Raw genomic sequence first — 6,732 nt, forward strand, 5'->3', positions numbered from 1 at the left:
TGTCCAAATTGCCCAAGAGTTAGTGATATATTTCATTGTACACTAACGATGGACATTTCGTTGTCCAAACCGCCAAGAGTTAGTGATATACTTCGTTGTACACTAACGATTGCTTTGAATGGATATTTCGTTGTCCAATCCGACCAAGAGTTAGTGATATATTTTGTTGTACACTAACGATTGCTTTGAACGGATATTTCGTTGTCCAATCCGACCAAGAGTTAGTGATATATTTCGTTGTACACTAACGATTGGTTTGAACGGATATTTCGTTGTCCGAATGGCCTAGGGATTAGTGATATATTTCGTTGTACACTAACGGTTGTTATGAATACCGGTGGGAAATTCGAAGTACCATTCCCTTGTGTAATCGGTTAACCATGGTGACGTGTTGTAGTGTAACATTTTATATTATTCGAGTTATATATATGTTGTTGTGGTGCTAGCTTGTGGTCTTGAAGAATTTAGAGTTATACTTACGAAGGTATGTTATGTAACTTGCTAGCGTGTATGAGGTATTTGTGTAAGTGTATGCAAGTAGGTATATTATATATGTATAATTATTGCATTCACTAAGCGTTAGCTTACCATCTCGTTGTTTACCTTTTTTATAGATTTGCTTTGGAGACGGTGGCTCGGGTGAGTGCGGGGATTAGTGGACTTGCTTTGGATTTGGATTAGGATTGGGTAGCGTATCCCCAATCGCCATGCTCGGCTTTTATTTTGTGTTAGAAACTGGGGTCAAAAATTGTATTTCGTACTTAACTCGTAAAATGGGCCAATGTGGACCCGGTGTCGTAAAACTTGTTTATTATCAAAACGTGTTAGTTTTACTTATTATAATGTGTTGTGAAAACCGTTTGGTCTAATTGTGTCGGGAAGTCGAAGATCTTTTCGCGTGAAACGAACAAGTTGATCAGAACTGTCCAGGCCTCTGTGCGCGCCGCGCACAGAGGGTGGTGCGCGCCGCGCACTACACTGAGTATACAAAATTTTTTTTTTTACGCTTATTTGGTTGGTTAACGGGTTGGGATGTTACATCAACCCTAAGTAAACCAACGAATTCTTTGACTAAAAGTGGGTACACTCTTTCTTGCATTCTGAACAGGTTTTCCCATGCATATATTCGATGGCCTTGATACGTTACTCGGAAATGGTTACGAAAATTTTGATATTCACCGGCTTCTTATAATGGTGTCCAATCGATATATTTATTCAGGTATACGTCTTTGTGCAAAAGTGTCTTCATCCGTTCATGATATTCCGGATGCCTCAAAACTGCGTTGATCCATGGATCCGGAGTGGTTAATACACGGACATTTAATTGCTGGTTGTCAATATCCATTTCTTCTTCTTCAACAGCATTTTCTTCCTCACTTGTTTCTGGATCTATAATTGCCGGGCCTTTTTGCTTCTTTGATTTTGAAGATGCTGCTCTAGTCTACATAAAAACACAACAAAATCAAACAAACAAAACAACAAACCAAGTTGATTAGCGTTAAAGAAATTCAGAACATCTTTCATATAGCACAAGCCAAAACATGTAGAACATGTTATATCGTATGCATTACACAAACTCTCATGTCAAACATAATTCTATCATGGATGTACTTATCTCATTTTTAACAAACATGTACTAGTATGACTCATAATCTTTATCACTTCATAAGTTTAATCATATCTAGCATAATTAGTTTCACCAAAACAAGTATATGAAACCATTAGCATTCATCAATAAGAATGTAAATAGTATGCAATCAACGGTTATCATACATTTAGACACTAAAGTCGACTCAAGTATACAATTTCATCAAAAAGCCTAAGCATACAATCCTTAACTTCCGCAAATAAAACTTTTCAATTCGAACAAACACTAAGTTAAGGTGTGTATGAATTTAGCATAATCAATGAATCGCTTTAATTCCACTTAGATCACTTACTAGTCAACAAAAGTCAAAATCCCCAATTTAAGAACCCTAAAATTCAATAATTTGTGTAATTGTGTAATTCAACTAAGGTTCATGCAGATTTGCTAATGTATACTAGTAATTGAACTCTAAAACATCTCAATTTAAATATGTAATGGTCATTCTTTCGAAATCTCCAAATTCATGAAGAACCCTAATTTCTAAAGTAAATTTTTGAGCAATTAATCATGAAATTCGAGCATGAATAAGGATTAGTAACAACAATACAAGCATATAATGACCAATACATGAAGATTTAAACATCCCCACACTTAGAACAAGCTAAATCCGAATTTGAGAATGAAGAACACAAGAACCATGAAGAAATGAAGATTAATCTTACCCTTCTCATGTTGATAGACGGATTAGATGCTCAAAGATGGGTTTAATCGGTTGATTTAGTGTTTAGAGATGGAATCCTTGAGAGAAAATGAGATGAAGTTCGGAGTTGTAGGTGAAAAAATGAGTAAAATTGATAAACTCCCGTATTTGTGCAAAAAAATAGGCAGACTCACACATTCAGACACAGATGCGGCGCATCTGAAGTAGATGAGGCACATCTGGCTCAGATGTGGCGCATCTGAAGTAGATGCGACGCATCTGGTGGCCCAAAAGCGGCTCATGACCAATTCTCGGTGCATTTAAAACTGTCGGGATTTTTCTTGTCTTCAGATGCGGCGCATCTGGCCCTGTTGCACCAGTTTTTGATGTTTTTCGCGTATTAAACATTGCGGAAGGTCCCTAAACAACTTGGTTCGTACTAAAACTCGAAAAATCACTCAAAATAATCATTCCTAAGGAATGAACACACGGAAGGAACTATTTACAATTTGTGAAGTTTATTAGCGAGTCGTTCACGCGACTCCTTCCCAAGCTAATTAGCGTTGGGGGAGAAAGTGATGTCATCTTTAACCGTGGTATCAACTCCATCAAAATAGAGTTTTAATCAATGACCATTCACTTTAAAAGTATTTTCGTTTCCAAACAATTCAACATATCCCGATGGAAATGCTTGTTTCACCAAATAAGGCCCCGTCCATTGGGACTTCAACTTTCCGGGGGAAAATTTAAACCGTGAGTTAAAAACTAAAACCTTATCACCGGTTTTAAACACTTTCACTTCCTTCAATCGGGCATCATGCCACCTTTTCATTTTCTCCTTATACGAGCTCGAATTCTCGTACGCTTCTAACCTCAATTCTTCCAATTCATGCATTTGCATGAATCGGTTTTCACCAGCCTTTTCCATGTCTAAATTACAAAGCTTCAATGCCCAGTATGCTCTATGTTCCACTTCAACCGGAAGATGGCACGCTTTACCATATACAAGTCTAAATGGTGTGGTACTGATTGGTGTTTTAAAAGCAGTCCTAAAGTCCCACAACGCATCATCTAACTTGCGTTGCCAAATCTTAGGGTTGTTATCAACCATCTTCTCAAGTATGCATTTCAAGGCACGATTTGTGTTCTCCACTTGACCACTCGTTTACGGGTGGTACGAAGTAGAGAAACGATGAGTTACGCCATACTTCTTCAACACCTTTTCAAGAAGGTTGTTGGAAAAATGTGTTCCTCGATCGGATATGAGCGCCTTTGGGATTCCAAAGCGCGAGAAGAGATTTTTCAAGAAGTTCACCACCACCCTAGCATCATTCGTAGGTAAAGCTTTCACTTCAGCCCACTTAGATACATAGTCAACGGCTACTAGGATGTACTTGCACTTATGGGAACTTGGAAATGGTCCCATGAAATCGATTCCCCAAATATCAAAGATTTCACAAACTTGGATGCCGATTTGAGGCATCTCATCCTTTTTCGTGATGTTACCCGTTCGTTGGCATGCATTACAAGTCCAAACGAAATTATGGGCATCTTTAAAGATTGTGGGCCAATAAAAGCCGGAGTCAAGGATTTTTCTTGCGGTGTGGTTTGGTCCGAAATGACCGCCGGTGGGCCCTTGATGGCAATGCTCAAGAATTTGTTGAGCCTCTTTTTCGTACACACAACGACGAATCATTTGATCCGCATCAACACGAAATAGGTCGGGGTGTTCCCAGAAATAGGACTTCAAATCCGCAAAGAATTTCTTCTTTTGTTGATAAGAAAGTCCTTTTTGAAGAATGCCTGAAGCAAGATAGTTTGCAAAATGGGCAAACCATGGGATTTCAGATTCCTTGTCAACCCTCATTAGATATTCGTCAGGAAATGTGTCCTTGATGATTGTATCATCGAGTTTATCTAATTCAGGGTTTTCAAGTCGGGATAGATGATCGGCAGCTAGATTCTCGGCTCCTTTCTTGTCACGTATCTCAATGTCAAATTCTTGAAGTAAAAGAACCCAACGTATGAGACGATGCTTTGCATCTAGTTTCAAGAATAAGTACCTAAGGGCCGAATGGTCCGTGTAAACAATGGTTTTGGACAACACCAAATATGGCCGAAATTTATCAAACGCATAAACAACCGCCAGGAGCTCCTTTTCCGTGGTGGTATAATTAATTTGAGCTCTCGTTAGAGTTTTGTTCGCATAATAAATTGGGCGAAAATGATTATCGGGACGTTGTCCTAAAACAGCACCTAAGGCATAGTCGCTCGCGTCACACATTAGCTCAAATGGCATACTCCAATCCGGAGATACGATAATGGGAGCTTGTGTGAGTTTTAACTTTAGAATGGAGAATGCGTTCTCGCAATTAGAATCAAAGTCAAATGGAGCGTCCTTTTCAAGAAGTTTGGTCATTGGGCAGGCGATTTTAGAAAAATCTTTGATAAATCGTCTGTAGAATCCCGCGTGACCAAGAAAGCTTCTAATGGCCTTGACATTCGTCGGTATAGGTAGCTTAGAGATAACTTCAATTTTAGCTTTATCTACCTCTATTCCCGCACGAGATATCTTGTGACCAAGTACAATGCCTTCCTTCACCATGAAGTGACATTTTTCCCAATTTAGGACCAAGTTTGCTTTCTCACATCGGATAAGCATACGTTCAAGGTTAAAAAGACACGATTCAAAGGAGTCTCCAAACACGGAAAAAGTCATCCATGAAGACTTCCATACAATCCTCTACCATATCATCAAAAATTGCCATCATGCACCTTTGAAAGGTTCCGGGTGCATTGCATAAACCAAATGGCATGCGGCGATAGGCAAAGGTACCGAAAGGACAAGTGAATGTGGTCTTTTCTTGGTCGTTGGGATCAATTGGAATTTGGAAGTAACCGGAGAAACCATCTAGAAAGCAATAGTATTCTTTCCCCGCTAATCGTTCAATCATTTGATCAATAAAAGGCAACGGGAAATGATCCTTTCTAGTGGCATCATTGAGACGTCTGTAATCAATACAGACTCTCTAGCCGGTAACCGTTCTAGTTGGAACTAGTTCGTCCTTTTCATTTACAATAACAGTTGTACCCCCCTTTTTAGGTACTACTTGTACTGGACTAACCCAAGGACTATCGGAGATGGGGTAGATTAACTCGGCGTCAAGAAGCTTGACTACCTCCTTTTTAACAACCTCTTTCATGTTGGGATTTAGCCTACGTTGTTTTTGTACTACTGGTTTGAAGTCATTCTCAAGGAGAATTTTATGTGTACAATAAGACGGGTTTATCCCTGGAATGTCGGTCAATTTCCAGGCTATATCCTTTTTATGGGTTTTTAAAACAGAGATTAACCTTTCCTTCTTGTTACCGGAAAGATGTGAAGCAATAATTACCGGTAATTGAGATGTACCTTCGAGATAAGCATACTCCAAGTGTTTGGGTAGCTCCTTAAGCTCTAGTACGGGTGGTTCTTCCAAAGAATTCTTTATTCGGAATCTATCTTTATTTCCGATATCTTCAAATGATTCCTCTTCCTTGGGAATTTCTTCTTCTATGGTCTCATCATCCGTGACCACCTTCATCAACTCATCAAAATCCTCATCAATATTGAAATATTCACTTTCACTTACTGGGGTTAACCCCGAGGTATCAATTTCAAGTAGCTCCTGCAATTCATTCTCAACACAAAGGTCTATAACATCAATTTGAAAACAAGAGTCATCGGTGGAAGTGGGTCGTTTCATGGCTTTGTCAATGTGACAAATTATTCTATCGTTTCCCACACCTAGACTTAATTGTTCTTTTTGGACATTAATGATAGCATCTGCGGTGTTAAGGAAAGGACGTCCTAAAATAATAGGAACTTTTGTGTCCTCTTGCATTTCTAGAATAACAAAGTCGACGGGAAAGATAAGTGAGCCAACTTTTACAAGAATATCCTCGGCTATACCTATGGGAGTATCAAATGATTGATTTGCTAATCGAATACCCATCCGGGTTGGTTTCAAGTCTCCTAAGTCAAGTTTCAAATATAACGAGTAAGGCATTAGGTTAACACTTGCACCTAGGTCGGCTAGTGCATTGTACACTACCGAATCACCCATCATACATGGTATGATAAAACTACCCGGATCTCCCAATTTTGGAGGTACATTTTGCTTTTTCAAGATGGCCGAACACTCCTCATGGAGAAATGTGGCAGAAACTTCGTGGTATTTACCCTTCGAGGATATGAAATCTTTCAAAAACTTCCCGTAATGGGGCATACCCTTAAGAACCTCCGCGAGTGGCATGTTAATGCTGATTTGCTTGATCATATCCACACATTTCTGATATTGGCTCGCGAGTCTGTTTTTCTTCAATGTTTTTGGGTATGGAATAGGTGCCTTGTACACCTTCACTGGTGGTTCTTCCCTTTTCTTCGATATGACCTCTGGTGGAT

This window comes from Rutidosis leptorrhynchoides, chromosome 5 (genome assembly GCF_046630445.1).
Source record: "Rutidosis leptorrhynchoides isolate AG116_Rl617_1_P2 chromosome 5, CSIRO_AGI_Rlap_v1, whole genome shotgun sequence".
In the NCBI taxonomy this organism is placed as follows: domain Eukaryota; kingdom Viridiplantae; phylum Streptophyta; class Magnoliopsida; order Asterales; family Asteraceae; genus Rutidosis; species Rutidosis leptorrhynchoides.